The 15,991-nt window shown below is 64.0% G+C and overlaps 2 pseudogenes; one reads left to right on the forward strand and one right to left on the reverse strand.

The window, feature by feature from the left end:
* The first annotated feature begins 205 nt into the window (after nt 1-205).
* LOC133755632 (telomerase reverse transcriptase-like) lies at nt 206-4,032 on the forward strand (annotated as a pseudogene).
* A 3,131-nt stretch (nt 4,033-7,163) lies between these two features.
* On the reverse strand, nt 7,164-14,653 carry LOC133755634 (sodium-dependent neutral amino acid transporter B(0)AT3-like; annotated as a pseudogene).
* Between the last annotated feature and the right edge of the window lie 1,338 nt (nt 14,654-15,991).

Here is a 15,991-nt window from a genome sequence, read left to right on the forward strand (position 1 = left end):
CCCGCCTCCTCCACGGGGACCCCGCCCAGGCCCGCCGCCTCTGCACCCTGCGCTAGCGCACCGGCGGGAGCCTGGCCGCCCGGCGTGCGCGAGCCACTCGATAGGGTCCTGGCACGTGGGGCTCTAACAGCCCGCGCACAGCTTGCCAGAGCCCCCGCGCGGGCGGCCGGATCTCCAGGCCCGGCCGCCGGGCTCCGGCCCCTCGATGCCACGCGCGCCCCAGTGCCGAGCCGTGCGCGCGCTCCTGCGCAGCCGCTACCTCGAGGTGCTGCCGCTGACCACGTTCGTGCGGCGCCGGGACCCGGCGGCCTTCCGCGCTCTGGTGGCCCAGTGCCTAGTGTGCGTGCCCTGGGACGCACAGCCGCCCCTCGCTGCCCTCTCCTTCCGCCAGGTGGGCCGCCCAGGGGACCCGCTTCGGGGAGGCGGAGGCAGAGCGGCGCCCTGGGACTCAGGCCCCTTCCCTGCAGGTGTCCTCTCTGAAGGAGCTGGTGGCCAGGTTCGTGCAGAGGCTCTGCGAGTGCGGCGCGAAAAACGTGCTGGTCTTCGGCTTCGCGCTGCTGGACGGCGCCCGCGGCGGCCCGCCCTGGGCTTTCACCACCTGCGTGCGCAGCTACCTGCCCAACACGGTGACCGAGATGCGGTGCGGCAGCGGCGCGTGGGGGCTGCTGCTGCACCGCGTAGGCGACGACGTGCTCGTGCACCTGCTGGCGCGCTGCGCGCTCTACCTGCTGGTGGCCCGAGCTGAGCCTACCAGGTGTGCGGGCAGCCTTTGTACGAGCTCGGCACCGTAGCCGAGACCCGGCCCCCTGCACCGCGCGCGTGGGATCCAGACGGGCCCCGCGGCCACGCGACGGGTTCGGAACAGCAGCGGTGGCGAGGCCTGGGCGCCCCTGGGCTCACCCGCCTACAGTTCGGGGCGCGGGCCTTTTGCGGCCTGCGCGGTGACACCTGCCGAGTGTTCGGAGACCACGCCCTCCAGGGCATCTGAGGGAGTGGACTGCAAGCGGGAGCCCGGCGCCTCCGGGCATCTTCCTGGGCTGGACGCCGAGGTCCGGGGGTAGCCTCAGGCTGCGCTGGCTGTCCCCGCGCTACTGGAGGATGCGGACCCTGTTCCAAAAGCTGCTTGCGAACCACGCATGGTGCCCATACGGCGCGCTCTTCCGGATGCTGCGGGGGCCGGCTACGCAGGTGTGGTCCCCGAGGCCGGCCGCCGACCCCCGGAAGGACGCGGGCTCCTGGCGCCTGGTGCGGTTCCTGCAGCAGCACAGCGGGCGTACGCCGCCTGGTGCTCCCTGGCCTCTGGGGCTCCAGGCACAAGGAGCGCTGCTTCCTGAGGAACACGAAGTTCATCTCGCTGGGGAAGCACTCCAAGCTCTTGCTGCAGGAGCTGACCTGGAAGGTGAGGGTGCGGAGCCCAGGTGAGTGGGCGTCGGCCAATGCCAAGCCAGGAGGTGAGGGGGTGGTGAGTGAGGCTGCCCCGCGCTCACTGGACTGGAAGGTCCCGTGCTGACAGGGTGGGGTGGGGGACGTTGGGTCATGTGCTGGGCAGGGGAGAGGAGCAGGGATAAAGACTTCCTGTGAGGGGTCCCTTGTGCCCTGCACTCCCGCCGTGGCTGCCCTGTGAGGGTGCACTTGTGGGGTCTGCCTCGTTCCAGGGCGTGGCAACATCCCGGGCCATGGAGCATCGACTGAGGGAGGGGATCCTGGCCAGGTTCCTGTTGTGGCTGCTGGACGCCTGCATGGTGGGGCTGCTCAGGTCCTTCTTCTATGTTGAGGAGACCACGTTCCAGAAGAACCGGCTCCTCTTCTACTGCAGGAGCGTCTGGAGCAGGCTGCAAAGTGTGGGCCTCAGGTACGTGTGTGGTGTCCGTGTCTCAGATCCCCACAGGCTGAGCGGCCCTGTGTTGGCCTGTGGAGGGGAGGCCCCATGCTGGCCCGCGGAGGGGAGGCCCTGTGCTGGCCTGTGGAGGGGAGGCCCCATGCTGGTCCACAGCGGGGAGGCCCTGTGCTGGCCTGTGGAGGGGAGGCCCTGTGCTGGCCTGTGGAGGGGAGGCCCCATGCTGGTCCACAGCGGCGAGGCCCTGTGCTGGCCCACGGTGGCCCTGTATGCTCATGCTTGGGCTCAGTCCCCTCAGGGCACTTCTGAGGGACTTGGGTCACTGCAGGGACACCTGGGGGAACAGGCATCCTCTCTGGATGACCTTGGTGGGGTGGCATCGGGGGATGGGGCCTGAGTGGCGGAGATGCTGGCTCCTGATTCTGCTGAGTCAGACTGAGGGATCAGGACTGATTACACCAAGTTGTGCCGGGTGTGGGATGGGAGCCCTGGGCCCCCGTGTGGGGGTTCCTGGGAGGTGTCTGTGGTGGGCAAGGGCGTCTGTAGCCCCAACCCCACACTGCAGAGTGTGCTGTGTCCACAGGGACCGAGGTTCCCTGACCCCGGCCCTGGGCGTGTTGCAGGCAGTGCCTGGAGCAGGTGCGGCTGTGGGAGCTGTCGGACACAGAGGTCCAGCAGCAGGCCAGGTCGGCCCTGACCCCGGCCCTGACCCTGGCTCCGGGCGTGTTGCAGGCAGTGCCTGGAGCGGGTGCGGCTGTGGGAGCTGTCGGACACAGAGGTCCAGCAGCAGGCCAGGTCGGCCGTGACCCCGGCCCTGACCACGGGCCCGAGCGTGTTACAGGCGGCACCTGGAGCGGGTGCAGCTGTGGGAGCTGTCAGACACAGAGGTCCAGCAGCAGGCCAGGTCGGCCGTGACCCCGGCCTGACCCCGGCCCCGGGCATGTTGCAGGCAGTGCCTGGAGCAGGTGCAGCTGTGGGAGCTGTCGGACGCAGAGGTCCAGCAGCAGGCCAGGTCGGCCCTGACCCCGGCCCTGACCACGGGCCCGAGCGTGTTGCAGGTGGCACCTGGAGCAGGTGCGGCTGTGGGAGCTGTCAGACACAGAGGTCCAGCAGCAGGCCAGGTTGGCCGTGACCCCAGCCCTGACCCTGGCCCCGGGCATGTTGCAGGCAGTGCCTGGAGCAGGTGCAGCTGTGGGAGCTGTCGGACGCAGAGGTCCAGCAGCAGGCCAGGTCGGCCCTGACCCTGGCCCTGACCACGGGCCCGAGCATGTTGCAGGCAGTGCCTGGAGCGGGTGCAGCTGTGGGAGCTGTCGGACGCAGAGGTCCAGCAGCAGGCCAGGTTGGCCCTGACCTCGGCCAGACTGCACTTCATCCCCAAGCCCAGAGGCCTGCAGCCCATCGTGAACACAGACTCCATGGTGAGAGCCAGAACATTCTGCAGGGAGAAGGTGACCTGGCCTCCATCTCACTCCATACAAAAGCTCACGGGCTCGTGCCTGTGTGCCCAAAGATGGGTCCTACTGTGAGTGGACGAGGAGCTGAGGGAGGTGCCCAGCTGGACCTGGGAGCCCACAGGGGGCAGCTGGCTAGGGCCCTCAGAATTCTGCCATGGCATCACGTGGAGGGGTGGGAAAAACAGCTGTTGCTGCCCCCTGAGGACCCCGGGACTTGTCCTGTGGCTCCCCTTGCTCCCCGTGGCTCTTTCTGTGGTTTTGCCCCCATGGCTGCTGGTGCCTCTGCCACGGTGGTGTGATTTTGTCATCAGTTAATGTCGCTGTGGTCACTCCAAGGACCTGGCCTCTGTGGGTGGGGGTGCTGCAGACCCCAGCCCCAGGCAGCTGCTCAGGTGGAGGTGGATGGGTGCCTAGCATCCCTGAGGGTCACGTGTATTGCCAGGCGAGGGTTCCTGGGGTACAGTGACAGGAACCCCAAGGTCCCAGCCTGTGGGCTGAGGGCTGACTCTACATTGGGCTTTCCCAGGACCTTGGGAAGCTGGGTGGGCTTGGGGCTGTCTGCCACTCTGCAGCCCCGCTGAGGCTGCATCCTGTGTGCCCCAGGCCCAGCCCTGGACCTCGTGCATCCAGACACTGTTCAGCATGCTCAACTATGAGCAGGCGCAGTGGCCCGGCCTGCTGGGTGCCTCTGTGCTGGGCTCCACCAGGAGTCCCTGGAGACCGCAGCTGACCCAGCCCTGATGCAGACTTCAAGACCTTACTGGACTGAGGCTGGAGGAGCTGGGCACATCGCTGTTGGGGGAGGGGTCATCTGTGACACAGGGCAGGGCCTGTCCTTGGGGCCTTCTTCCTTCAGGTCAGTCCCCTCCCTGCTGTCCTCAGGGGAGCAGAGTCCACCACTGAGACCTCTCACGACCCTACCACTAACAGCCAGAAGGCAGCTCATGGGAGACCTGGCTGTGGGGCATGGGCCTGTGAGCATGTGTCTCACCCCAGGCCCACTCATCACCCCCACGTGATCCAGGGCTGCCGAGGGAAGCAGCAGTGCATGTGGGCTCCCCTCCCGTCCTCAGATGCCAGGGCAGGTGGAGGCATGGCCGCCGTGGGGGAGTCTTGTTCATGTGCTGGAGTCACGCATCTCAGGCAGTGTGGCGCTGCCTAGTGCCTGGCAAGGATGAGCAGGGAGCCCCCTTCCCCAGGCAGGCCCCAGCGTGCAGGGGACCGGATGTGTCCCAAGGACCCAACTGAGAACAGGAAGGGCAGCATCAGGGCTGGATCTTGGTGAAGGAGTGGTCCCCACTGCAGGGGTGGCTTGGGCAGCCTGAAGCCTGGCCAAGCTGGCACCTGTGTGACATGCCAGCTGCTGTGAGCAATTCCAGAACCTACCAGGATGTCACAGCTGGGGCCATGGACATGGACCTTAGACAGGGCTCCTGGTGCCTCATGCCGGGTTTTATGGCACAGGATGTGCCCCTTTGCTGCTGCTTCCAAAAGACATCCTGGTGACTAAGCTGATGTGCCCAGGGGACCCCAGACTGTCCTGGTGACTAAGCTGACATGCCCAGGGGACCCCAGACTGTCCTGTGACTAAGCCAATGTGCCCATGGGGAACCCCAGGCCCTGCTGTGCTGTCACTCAGGTTCTCAGGCTTCACCAAATGCCAAACTTTGAAAAAACTGAGCTTTCATAATTCAAAGGTTTATTGGTTCATTTGAGAGCGACAGGGCGGGGGGGGGAGAGAGCTTCCATCCACTGGCTCCCCTGGTGGCTGTCACAGCCAATGCTGAACCAGGCTGGAGCCCGGAGCTCCATCCGGGTCTCCCACATGGGTAGCAGGGGCCCAGGTGCTTGGGCACCCTCTGCTGCCTTCTAGGGCCATTAGGGAGCTGGATGGGAGCAGGGCAGCCAGGACTCCAGCCAGTGCCAACAGGGGATGCAATGTCGAGTGGCTGCTTTGCGGGATCCCCACAGGTGAAACAGCATGAGCCTCTTTGCTGCCCGAGCTCTGCCCTTAGCAATGAGCAGCTCCTGATGGGGGGGGGGGGCAGAGGCAGAACCCCCAGGGGGTGGGCTCACTGCTGTCACCTGTGGAGGCTGCTGTGACTGTGAGGGATAGCGCCCCCCAAAACCAAGATGCCTGTGCCCTGCTCTCCAGTGCCCCCTGCTGGTTGTGCTAACTGTAGTCCCCATCAGCTGACCTTGTGGCAGTGGTGGCCCTGTCTGCCCCTGGGGGCTGTTGCCTGTGGACACGGTGCCCAGGAGGGAGGGGCCCTCTGTGGACTCCTCTCTTCCAGCCACATCTGGCCACATGAGGGCAGCATTTGCTCCTGTGCCAGCCCCTGCCAGTCAGAGATGTCACATCGAGGGCTTGTGCCCATGGGGGTGTCACATGGGTCGGCCATTGCCCTCTGTAGCCCCTAGGCCATGTCCACATTCACGTGTGAGTGTCCATCTGCCCACACATCCATGGCTGAGTTTTCTGGAGGCTAGGTGTCCACTGGGTCTCTGTCCCCATGCCCCACCCCTTCCCTCTTGGCCACTGAACCACCACCACTCTTGGCTCCAACACTACCACCAGCCCCTGAGGGCCCCTCCAGGCCAAGCTCCTGGGCATGGAGTGGCCAGGCGAGGTGTGGTCAGGAAGGGCAGATCTGGAGCCGTTCAATGCAATGGTAGGGTTTGCAGGCCACAGGGCAGTGTTGGGACAGCGTTGCCCTCACTTCCCAGCCCTGTGGGGGGGCCCCTGCCTGCACTGTCCACTGTGCAGAGGGCAGGTCGTAAACCACGAGGTCTCTACAGCATGTGAGGGGAGGGCCGACTGAAGGGACACTGCAGGGCAGAGCTGAGGGTAGGGCAGATGCCTGTGGGTCCCACGAGCTCCTGTCCCCTCAGCTGTCTGCTCAGAGCTGCTGTCAGCAGTGACATTCAAGTGAGCAGGATGGGGCTGAGCCCTGGGATGCCACCTGTGGTATGGGCTCCCCTGTGTGACACCCCATGCTCACCGCCACCTGTCTCAGAATGGCGTGGGGAGGAGGTGTCACGAAGGAGGGCTAAGTGCCTGCCTCCCCCACTGTGGGCTCAGATGTGCATGGAGTGCTGGGGCTGAGGGGGTGTTTAGCTCTCAGCTCCTCTGCAGCCGGGCCTTGGTCACACCTGTGGCGGTGAGAGCTGCTCCCAGCACAGACGCTCCTTGGGTGATAACACACACATGCCTTCTCGGGTGCCACAGGGGGCATGGCCAGCTGTGTGTTTCTGCACGGCACTGGGAAAAGGCTAGGGGCTCTGTGGGTACTGGTCTGGCAGTGTGAGGCCAGGGTCTGTGGTCAGAAGGAAGCAGGGGTGGGGTGGGCAGGTGGGGGCTGACTGCCTGGGTGCTTGGTGGGGGAGGGCGGCTGGTGAGGCCCCATGGTAGGAACTCTGACTTCAGCAGCCTCTGCCCTCAAGCATGGGTGCTGACACTGGCGGTGTCTCCCAGAGTCCTCCCTGGCTGGGCTCCCAGCACCTGTGCGTCCCCCTCACGTGTGTGCAGATGACCCCTGCCACCTATCCTGAGCTGGACTTGGGGGTCAGCCTGGGGCTGGATTCCCGGCAGGGAAGCTGTGCAGGGCCTGGCCTGCCATCAGCACACCTGCCCTTTGTCCACTGCTGCAGCTTGAGGCTGTGTGGGCCATGCCCTGTGGGACTGTGTGGGTGGCACTGACACAGAGGGCCTCCCATGGCAGCCAGGACCTGGGGTGCCCCTGAGTGGACTTGGCCTCCCATTTGAGGGCAGAGTGGACCCCAGACAGAGCAGGCTCAAGACATGGGGAGCCAAGAGTCCTGCAGAGTCAGTGGGAGGACATGATGAGGTCACCCACGGCCATCCCTGCCCCTCAGTGGGCCCTGCTGTCTTGCAGCCTCAGGCTCCTGTCCAGCCATGTGTCCTGCTGCTGCCTCCTGCACTTGGCCACCAGCCGGGCTAGTGTGATGCCTGGGACCCACAGTGCGGGCAGCAGGGACACGAGCACACAGATGGCTTGCACCCAGCCAGAGTAGAGTTTCTCCTGTCTGGAGGGGAACTGCTCCTGCAGGGGGCACAAGAGAGAGAGAGAGCTCAGCCTGGAGGGGGCAGACCCCGGGCTCCAGACCCCAGGCCTTGGGCAGAGCGAGGCTGACCCAACCACCTGTGCGTGGAGGCAGCCCCAACTCCTCCCTGGGACTACAGGAGGGCAGCATCCTGGGTGGGTGCTCAGGGATGAGGGAGCTGGGGCTTGAGTCTCCCTCTGGGTAGAAGCCCTCAGGGCAGGCAGGGGCATGTGGTCCCCACCCACTGGCCTCCAACACTTGTGGACAGGTGAGGTGTGGTCTGAGACCCCAGGGATAAAGCAGAAAATTCTCACTTCCCCCAGGCAGACCCTGAGGGATTTCGGTGCTCACTCTGGGAGGGGTGGCCCAGGCCAGGTGTTGCATGGTCCCCTATGTGGACCGGGCAGGGAGTGACCCTTCTCCAGTCTGCCTCCCGACCTCTCCCAGACACTGGAATTGTTGCTTCCCTGGCTGCCTGTCCCCACAGCAAGTGGAAAGTGTGGGCTGGAAGGACCGATGTCTCCAGGGTCTGGACACTTCTCTGAGGCCCTCGAGAGGCTCCGGTCCCACCAGGGTCACCCTGCAGGTCACTGTGGCCCCTTGATCACCATGGGAGGACCTACATGCTGGGGGTTCCAGGCCCAGTAACTGGGCAGCCTGTGGGCCAGCAGGATGAGGTAGGCCAGGAAGATGCTCAGGAGGAGCAGAGGGCTGGCCACAAGCCACGCCACACACCAGTAGAGGCCTGCTCACCGCCCTATCATCCACATGATGTCATCACAGAACCTGCACAGATGCTGGGCTCAGTGGCACTGCTGAGCCATCCCCACCCCCAGGCTCCTCATGGACCTCAGCTCACCACTGTAGGCCGTAGACGTAAATGACCCCACCACCTTGACGAAGGTAAAGATGATGAGGTTGAGGGAGGCCGTGTAGCTGTCGAAGATCTCAAGGCAGTAGCTTCTGGACTGCAGCGTGAAGCAGGTGGCCGAGAGCAGGCAGGCCAGGCAGACCAGCCCTGGGGTGCAGGGGGCTGGATGGGAGTCCTGCACCTACCCCTCTCCCCCACCCTGCCCTGCCTGCCAGAGGTGGGCGAGGGCTTGGCCTCAGCTGGCCACAGTCAGGGCAGGTCCACCTGCATCCTGCCCAGAGCTGCTGGGCTGTCCTCAGGGAGCAGGCTGGCCTGGTGCCCCTGAACTCTGTAGGGGAGGCAGCAGGCATCCCTATGGCTGAGCTGTGCACTCACCCATGAGGGCCTCCTTGGGGACCCCCGTGGGGACGACCCCCATGTCCAAGAGTGGCGTGATGATCCCCTCCATGTTGCTGAACATGGACAAGAGCCCCAGGGTGAAGAGCATCCCGAAGAAGAACACGGCTCACATGGGCGCCCCCGGCATGGGCAGCAGGCCTCCATGAAGACGATGAAGGCCGGGGCCCCAGGCACTCTGCAACCTGGAGGTGGGTCACGTGTGTGGTCCAGGGGTGTGCCTGCAGGGATGCCATGCCCACCATCCCTCCAGGAGGCTCTAGGTGCCTGGAGCCAGGATCTGTGCCCGGCTGCCCATCAGCCCAGCCCTGAAGCCACCCCACTGGACAAGGGCTCCACTGGACTCCGGCAGGCTCACAGCCCTTTGGCCTGGCCCAGTGCCTGGGGTTCCCGGGGTGGCCCTGCAGCCCTGCGTGCACTACCTTGTCCAGGAAGTCCTCCAGGTGGCAGACCCTCAGGGGCAGCAGGGGCAGCCTCTCTGGCTGTGTGGCGTTGAGCTGTGTGAGGACGGCCTCCTAGCTAGCCCTGTAGATGCTCTGTTCCAGGAAGTTGAACTCATCAATGAAGCCCAGGATGTTTTTGCGGGGACACAGGGTGGGGCTGTGGGGCCTGTGCTGCCACCCACTGCCTGAGCCAGCAGATGTGTCCAGGCACAGGGCCCATGGCACCCTGGGGGCCCAGCCCGCCCACGTCTCTGCTCCTGAGGGGAACCTGTGTGCACTATTGCTCCGGGAGGGGGCGGCCTCATCCTGCAAGCCCCGGGCTGGCACAGGGGCATTGTCTTCTGCAGCTCAGCTGAGGGGCCCAGCCTCCCATTTTCAGAACTCGCGGGTCAGCATTCAGGGGCTGACAACCCCCGCCCCGTGACCTGAGAGCCCCCATCTGCCCACACCCGGCGTCGCGCAGATCCCGAGGTCGGCTTTGGGGCTCGCTGTCCACACAGCTGCTACTGTTGCCCTCCCGCACAGTCCACTGAGCCCTGATCTGGGCATTGAGGCTCCCGGCTGGGGGTCCAGCAGAGCCCAGCCCTCCTTTGTCAGCTTTCTGGGTCGCTCAAGCGCCATGTCTTCCGCAGGTTTGCTGTGTTCTGTCGGCAGCCGGTCTGGCTGCTCAGAAGGCCCCGTGTCCAGTGTCCTAAATGCGGGAGGCCATGATGTGCCTCACGGAGGAAGCCGCGTGTCAGGTGGGCGCCAGGCATGACAGCGCCATTGACCACGCTCAGTGCGGGGGCGTCGGTGCCTTGTATGAAGCAGGGTCTCACGCAGCCACGCAGAGTAGGGCCAAGTGCGGCCAGGGGAGGAAGTACGAGCCCCATCCTGATGCCCCAGGCACCCAGCCCAGCGCCCCCAGTGTGGGCACAGCCGCCGGAGTGGGAGCCCCGGCCCAGCGTCCCCTCACCCAGTGCTGGCAGAGATCCAGGGAGTGGGAGCCCCGGCCCAGCGTCCCCTCACCCAGTGTTGGCAGAGACCCTGGGAGTGGGAGCCCTGGAACAGAGAGAAGCATCTTTGCATGGTGCAGCATGTCCGCCACTTGCTATGCTCCATGGAACCCCAGGAGTCAGGCTGAGACGTGACAGGACCCTGTCCTTGGGGTCTGGGTGGAGGAGCTGGAGAAGCTCCTTCTACACTGGTGAGGGTGGTGCTGAGGTGAGGCACACACACATGAGGCACACATGGGAAGCACACAGGTGCACATGAGGCACACACACATGAAGCACACACATGCTCAGTGCTCCTGGGGCACCAGCTCCAGCAGCACTGCCCATGGCTGGCCTGTCCTCTACCTCCTCCCTCTGAGCGGTGTGGGGTTGGCACAGGCACCACCCATTGGCTCTGCATGTGGGGGCCGTCCTGGGTGCCGACGGGTTCAGCAGGACCCCTGCCTCACCCCCTGGGTGCCTAGAGTCCCCTCTTGGGAATGCATACTCTGCGGGAGCAGGGCTCCCTGTGCCAGAGGCTGCAGCCCATCCAACACCCCAAATGAGACATGTCTGGATGGCTGGGCAGAGGGCCTCAGGGTTGCTCGGGCGGCATCGGCATACTGGGGCTGCCTTAGGGCCATGCACTGTGCACATCTCAGAGTGGAAGAGGCCTCCTGTGATCCTGGAGGCCCCGGGCGCACGGGGTTCAGTGGCAGCCCCCCAGAGGTTCCAGGGGGCACCCCTCTGTCCCTGACTCGGGGCCCACGTCCCCCAGGGCAACCTCAGCTCCATCCACTCCTGAGTTTCATCTGCTGAGACCCTTTTTCCAGTGAGGGTCCTCAGGAATGGTGGCATGCCTGCTCCACCCCTGCCCACGGCGTGGCCTGGCCTCACCTGTCCAGGCACTGCCTGTGGTCCGTGGTGGCCTTGAAGCCCATGACAGAGAAGATGGCAACAGAGGCTTACAGGGAAGTCGTGCTTTTCACCAGAGAGATGACCATGGCGTCCTTCTCACAGTTGTTCCTGCACATGGGGGCACTCAGGGCCTTGGGGGCACTCAGGGCCTCGGGAGGGCCCCCTGCCCACTGAGCCTGGGCCCCTCACACAGGGGCTGCATTCAGGGCCCCCCGCCCATCAAGCCTGGGACCCTCACATGGGGGCCTTCCCCTAGGGCCCCACTGAGCCTGGGCCACACCCCACTGCCTCGCTCTATTCCTTCACCATTTGTGGAAAGGCTCAGAGCTGCACTCAGCACCCTGTGGGCCCCAGACCTGCCCCAGGCCACAGTCAGGCTGGGCACACACAGCAGCTCCTGGAACGGACAAGCCAGGTGGATCCCACCCCAGGCCAGCAGGTCCCACAGCACCGTCCCCAGCTCAGCCCTTGCTGGCTGGCACTGCAGCGCCAGGGTGCCAAGCATCCTGGGGCAGCCACCCACCTGGGCGGGTTGTAGCTGGCAAAGGCGATGTGTCCACCGAAGTCCAGGGACAGAGAGAAGATCTGGGTGGCTGCATCCAGCCACACCCGCACATTCTGGAGAATCTGCATCTGGAATGTGAACACAGCAGATGCTGTTTCAGAACGTTCCCTGGCCCTTTTGGGTCACACCACAACCAGGTGTGACCTGTACAGATTCCAAGAACCGTTCAGGACTTTGTGCCAGGAGGGAGCTTGCTTGGCGTTGCAGCTGACATGGCTCCCCTGTTCTGTGATGCAGCCAGCAAGCTGTGGCTTCATCAGGCCCACAGCAGAGCATGGCTGGCACTCGGTGGTGGGGCCTAGAACCAGATCTGAGCTGACTCCAACCAGGGTATGCTCCCTGCCCTCTCCCATGTGTGGCTTTGGCTGTGTGAGGCCCCTGGGCAGGGGCATTTGCACCCACTGCCCCATTTGCCCACTGCTGGGTGTCTGGGGAGACAGCCTCATGCCCAGGTGTGCAGCTGACTCCTGGTGGTGGTCAGCAGCCCTGGAAACCCCCTTGGGATCCTGGACCAATGGAATGGTCTAGAAGCGCTGCAGACTCCAAGGAGAAGCCCCTTGGTCCTGTGTGCCACACCTGCTGGACGCTTCTGCCCCAGGTGACAGCTGATTCCAGTTGGCCCCTCCCCCACACTCCCACCTTGTCAGCACCTGGATTTCCTGCAGGTGCACAAGTCCACACACCCCAGACCAAAGTCCCTGCCCCGACACTGCTGAGACCCTGAGGCCCTCATCCTTTGCCCAGTGGGTGCCCCCTGCCCCCTTCCGCTTATGTTAGGGGGTGAACAGGTAGCAGAGCCCATATGTGGCATGCACACCCTGCCCCAAGAGCCAGCAGGGCCATAGGTGCCAGCACAGTTGACCCTGCAATGGAGTGGCCCCCACCCTTCAGCCGAGCCATGCTCTCTCACTTCCCTATGAGGCTGAGATGGGGAAATGAGGCCCAGGGCCTGGTGTGTGAACGGATGGGGATCTGGGTGGCCCCTGGGTCCAGAGAGGACCAGTGACCAGGAGAAGTCACCTGTCCACACTGGCCGTGCCCTCAACCATCTTGTTGCCATCCAGAGGGCAGCAGCTCCAGGGCAATGGGTGCTGGAAGGAGTTGAGGAAGTACCACAGCACCCAGGTGCTGTAGTACAGGCTGACCAAGAGGACACCTTGAAGCAGCCCAGCTCTGCGGACAGCAAGGACAATGCATCCCATGGCAGGGGAGGAGCGGTGCCACCACGTGCAGAGCAGGTCCTCCTGGGGAGCTGAGGAGGGGGTGGCCTACCTACGCCGCCCAGGTAGGGGGAGATGGCCATCCACACCCCAGTGCTGCCCCTGCGCAGGTGCTGGCCAATGGCGAGCTCGATGTGGAAGAGCAGGATCCCCTCAAAGACCAGGGCAATGAAGTAGGGGATGAGGAAGGCCCCTGCCAGGACACAGAGGTCAGGGGATGGCCACCCTCTGCTCCCCACTGGGGCACCTGGTGTGTTGCAGGCAGCCAGCCCTAGTTCTGGCCGAGTGTGGTTGGCATAGCTGCCAGCTGCATACTCAGCCTCGTGGGAGAATAAACCAGCCGGGTGGCACTGTGGGGCAGACTCAGAGGCTGTCTGTGTGGTCAGTGTGGACAGGCAGAGTGTGTGTGGCCAGTGTAGACAGGAGTGTGCGCAGCCAGTGTGGACAGTGCGTAAGTGGCCAGTGTGGACAGGCAGAGCAGGCACTGCCAGTGTGGACCGGCAGAGTGTATGTGGCCAGTGTGGACAGGTGGAGTGGGCATGGCCAGTGTGGACAGGCAGAGTGTGTACAGCCAGTGTGGACAGGCAGAGTGGTCATGGCCAGTGTGGACAGGCAGAGTGTATGTGGCCAGTGTGGACAGGCAGAGTGGTCATGGCCAGTGTGGACAGGCAGAGTGGTCATGGCCAGTGTGGACAGGCAGAGTGTATGTGGCCAGTGTGGACAGGTGGAGTGGTCATGGCCAGTGTGGATAGGCAGAGTGGGCACGGCCAGTGTGGACAGGTGGAGTGTATGTGGCCAGTGTGGACAGGCAGAGTGGTCATGGCCAGTGTGGACAGGCAGAGTGTATGTGGCCAGTGTGGACAGGTGGAGTGGGCATGGCCAGTGTGGACAGGCAGAGTGTGTACAGCCAGTGTGGACAGGTGGAACAGGCAAGCAGACACCTGGAACAGGAGCTGGCATGAGGACGAGGAAGGGCCACCAGCTCAGAAGACCCTGGAACTGCCCAGGAGTGAGGAGGGTGAGTGCAGCCATGCAAGATGTGGAGGTATTCTTTACAAAATTCCAAGTGACGGATGATGGGCACTGAGTGGCTGGGGTGAGACCGCCCCTCAGCACAGCCTGGGGAGGAAGGGGAGTAAGAAGACAGAATGTTCCGGCATGTTCAGCTGTGCTTGCTGCATCTGGAAACAGGTGCCATAGCAGCGCGTTGGGGCGGCTGCTCCTCCCTCACCTGCATCCCTGATGAGAGGCCCCCTCCCCTGACCTCTGTGTCCCCAAGGCCCTGGCCCCTGAGGGGATCTCCCCAGGTTCCTCACTGGAGAGGGTCAGGCATGGGCATCCCAGGCCTGCTCGTTAAACGGGGGCACTTGGGCAACGACAGCCCTGAGGGCAGCAGCCCCTGGCTGATGCACACATGTGGCAGCACAGGTGCATCCATGTTGCTGGTGAGCCTGGGGCTCCTGTCACCCCACAAGGAGCCTTGGGATATGCCAGCCCCCATGAACGTGGACACCAGGGTGATTGCCCCCTGGAGACTGGCTCCACACCAAGGGGCAGCGCCACTGGGAATGGAGCTACGTGCTGGCCTGGGACCTCGTGTGCAGCCCCCTGAAGTCCCCAGGGCTGACACCAAGGCCAGGCTCTTCCTGGGGCCCCATGTGTCTGGTTTCCTGGGATGGTGGTGCTGCCCAGGGGTCAGGGGTGGGGAAGGCAAGCCCCTTGGCTACCCAGATGTGGCTGGCGGGCTCACCTCCGCCATGGGTCTGGCACAGGTATGGGAACCTACAGATGTTCCCCAGCCCCACAGCAAACCCCATGCAGCTGAGCAGGTACTGGAGCTTGTTGTCCCACCAGGGCCTCTCATCCTCCTGCACATCCATGGCTAGGTCTGGGCTGAGGTCCTGGGCCATAGCGGTCCAGTGGCTCAGGGAGCATCCAGACCACACGGCACCTGCACCCTCTGCTGTCCTGGAGCCAGAGCGTTCCCTCCATTGCGTCCTCTGGTTTTTTTACAGGAAAGCCGGTGGAGCCCGGTTAATTGGTAACCTGGGGCCTGGCCATGCCCGCATCCCCAGCCCTTCTCCCACAAGCATGTCCAATGTCAGCTGCAGGCTGGTACCACCATGGAGAGAGCTGTCCCTGTGACAGCCGTGTGCTCTTGTTGGGGATGTTCAGGGGCATGGTGAATTGGTTTTAGTTATTTATCTGTAACAAGTGTTTTGATGTTGAGGTAATGCAGACTCATGCTCATTGGTGACAGGGTCAGAGGTCCCCGCTCCCCTCCCCCACCCTCGGTTTGCCAAGGTGGCCTGTGAAGCTGAGTCAAGGATGTGGACACCTCAAGACCCAGAACATCCATCACCAGGGAGCCCCACCCTCCACCCAGGACCCTGGCAGCCCCTGACCTCCCCATGCCATGCAGTTCCCGACAGGGTCAGCAGATAAAGGCTGTTGCCTGGCCACATGAGTCTGTGGTGGCTGTGGCTTCCCTGCTTCTGGGGCAGCATAGGAGGGGGCTTAGTCCTCAGGCCACACCTGTCTCCTGACACCTCGGGAGTCTGAACATGGCTTCCTGGCCAGTCCCATGTGGCCTGTACCAGGGGCTGCACCTGCTCCCTAGCCCAGCCTGGGGCCCTCAGAGTGGAGCCCACACCCTCCCCAGAGCTACAGGAGTCCCTGAGGTGACCCCCACTGAGCACAACAGGGACAGGGCCTTTGGGAGGCAGACAGTCCTGCCCAATGCCCAGCCTGTCTCGGCCACAACACGTGGCCTTGTGGACAGCATCCCGATTGCAGCCCACAGGGGAGTGGACCTAACTGCCAGCCACACCGATCCTGGGGACACACTTGCCTGTCTAGACATACACAGAGAACGGCAGATGCAGTGGTTTATTTAGACGGGGACACTTGATGTCCGTGAACCTGCCTGTCTGTCACGTTGACAAGGATGCCAAGCAGCAGCACTGTGCTCCAGAGGTGTCACATGACCACCAGCCTCCTGGATGGCACACCTGGCCAGGCCTTGCCAGGGGCACCACAGGGCAATGGAGGGGTGAGTGCTGAGTGGTCAGAACACGTCCCAGCTCTGCCCTGCTCCATGTCTGCGGTGGGCTGGGTGGCTGGAACTGCAGGACTGGAGCTTGAGGCCGGGGTGTCTGGGAGGAAGGGTACCCCCCAGCATCCCAGCCCAACTTGTGAGAATTCTAGAAAGTCTGCTTGGAGGGAAGCACCCAAGCTTTTCTGCAGAA

The sequence above is a fragment of the Lepus europaeus genome, unplaced genomic scaffold (genome assembly GCF_033115175.1).
Source record: "Lepus europaeus isolate LE1 unplaced genomic scaffold, mLepTim1.pri SCAFFOLD_66, whole genome shotgun sequence".
In the NCBI taxonomy this organism is placed as follows: domain Eukaryota; kingdom Metazoa; phylum Chordata; class Mammalia; order Lagomorpha; family Leporidae; genus Lepus; species Lepus europaeus.